Here is a 2,782-nt window from a genome sequence, read left to right as displayed (position 1 = left end):
TAGGTCCACCTGTTCACATCTCTGATGTGACAGAGAAGCCCTCAGAGACCGAAAGAGATGACCCTCCTATTATGCCTGAAGTTTCAAGTGTGTTTATGCAACTGTTAGAAAGTGGATCACACTTATTTCTTTAGAGAAATAAAAGAAAAAGAATTACGGATTGTACAGCAACAGCCCTGTTAACTTGTAGGAAAAAAAATAATTGTAAAGTATCAAGGCAATATAAGTAAATGAAAAAAGACTGTTAAAATAGATGTCATGTGTTAGCCTGTTTTAAGCACCACCATCCCCCACCTGCATCATTCTCCTCCAAAAATATTTTCTGGGACTATAATATGTGGGGTCTAAATTAGTTTAGCTTTTATTTTTCTTCTTTAAAACTCAAAGATGATCTGTATCACTTTGCCACCTGTTTGACATGCAGTGAAAACTGGATAAGCCAGTTGTTTTTATTCTGTTTACAAATACAAAGATTGCGGTTTAGGAGAATATTTTGTCAAGTTTTTGTAAATTTTTGAAATGCTAGTAATGCCTTTTCGCTAGCAGGTATTTGTTGCAAACTAAATGTCATCTTCTTTAAGGAGGTTAGAGCTATGGAGTCTGTATTATTCTTGACAGACTTGTTAAAAAAAAAGCAACCAAAAAAAAAAAACTTGAGTTCTGTTTATATTGCACATTTCTTGTTGTTGTGGCAAAAAGGTGTCCAAGATAATGTTTCCTGTATTTTTTTCACTGTTTAGGTTTTAACTGGAACATTTCGAAAGAAGGAAATCAATGCGCATTTTATTAATTCCTTAGGGGCACAAAGAGAACAATAATCCGAAAAGCATCGTTAGATGACCAAGCAAAAAGACGTGAACGTGGGAGTGATCAGTGGCTTCTGTAGTTCATAAACATTTTAGATAGCAATTGTTACAACCACATGTTTTTACAGTTAGGCGTTAGGATTAAGACAGCATGAGTTTATATATCTTTTTACTTTCTTCCTTTTATTTCTCATGTATTTAGATATAGATTATACAAGAATGTTTTGCTTGCCACTTGAATGATTTCATAGATGACTAGAAAACATTTGGGTTTCCCCAACGCTGAATTATGAAGACAACTGGAGTGGTACTTACCGAAGAGACTCTCTCTGTATGTCCTAAAATAAGAAGCAACCACATATGCCGCTCCCCATCTTTCCTGCATTTTAATTCCTCAGCCAACCTGCAGCCTTCATCTCTAGCACAGCGGAACCACCGTGACTTCACAGCCATGGTCTAGCGTTTGTACCCTCACCCAAATATGGAGAATAAAATCTATCAAAGATTTTTGCATGTGTGAGACTCTGTTTAATGCACATCAGTGCTAAAAATCTGGGAGACTCGGTGACAACCCTTTAAACAATGAGGATGTGCTGTACTGTACCACCGGCACCGCTCGTGTTTTCAAATACAGTGGTCCCCACCACACGTCAGTTACCTGCTGTCAGCCGTGGTCCAGAAGCAGATGACCCTCCTCTGACACATCGTCAGGAGGTCCACAGTAGCCGAACAGTACATATCCCAGCACCCCCGGCATTCCCTCACTGCATCTCATCACATAGAATATTTCTCATCCCACGTCATCACAGAGGAGAGGTGAGGATGTACAGTAAGGTAATTCTGAGAGACAGACTGCATTCACATAACTTTTATTACAGCGTATCTTATTATTGTTCTAGTTGGTGATTTTTGTACTTAATCTCTGTGCCTGATTTAGAAGCTACACATTCTCCTAGTTACGTAAGGAGAAAAGCAGTATATACAGGGGGTTCTGTGCTGTCTGTGGTTTCAGGCATCCAAAGGGGGGGTGCCTTAGAACATATCCCCACTGGACTAGGTGGGGACGATGGCAGTGTTTAGTAAAACCTTAACAGTTTATTAATTTCCAGCCAGAATAAAATTGAATTCCAATGGGATCCTTTTCTAAACCTGACGCATTTTAGCCCCCTTCCATTTTCTACATGAATTATGTAGACTGAATGCAATCTGTTTGGAAGACGTGACAGCTTAAATAAAAAACATACTCATTATAATGACTGTTGGTGGTCAATTCTAGCATAATAACAATATGCACACCTAGCATATAAGTGCTGTATATGATTGCATTTTAAAAAGGGGCACCTGGCTGGCTCTGCCGATAGAACAATGTCTCTTGATCTCAAAGTTGCAAGTTTGAGCCTGACGTTGGACAAAGAGATTATTTAAAAATAAAATTTAAAAACTTTAAAAAACCAAGTTTCAAGTGATGTGACATCTTAGGAGGGTGACTCACCTATCATGCATTTTTTCCAGAGGACACTGAAGAAGTGAAAATCTTCAACTAATTTCTAGGGTAGGAGTCGATGGAAGAAGCGTAAGTAAGCAGTTTCACCTGTCGCTTGACAAAAGCTGTGTGCTGAAGCAGTATGCCACGAATTTGGATCCTCTTTTCTCTTTGCACATCCAAGATCAAAGACCTCTTTTGGGACTATTAACACTTGTTGGAATCCCTGATTTTATTAATACTGTAGCTATACAAACAGGCAGAACAGCTCTCAAGAACGTCAACTATTACTAGAGCGAGCTTTTAAACATGTCTAGAGCACTTTCTCCCATCAGAGTTTAGCCTCTTGATGTAGAATATGCTAGACACTTAAAAATTTTATCGACAGCAGCCCTTTTATTAAAAAATTTTTTTAACGTTTTATTTATTTTTAATACAGAGAGAGACAGAGCATGAGAGGGGGAGGGGCGGAGAGAGAAGGAGACACGGAACC

The sequence above is a fragment of the Suricata suricatta genome, chromosome 12 (assembly GCF_006229205.1).
Source record: "Suricata suricatta isolate VVHF042 chromosome 12, meerkat_22Aug2017_6uvM2_HiC, whole genome shotgun sequence".
Classification (NCBI taxonomy): domain Eukaryota; kingdom Metazoa; phylum Chordata; class Mammalia; order Carnivora; family Herpestidae; genus Suricata; species Suricata suricatta.
The sequence above is the reverse complement of the archived record's forward strand: the minus strand, read 5'-3'. Positions refer to the sequence as shown.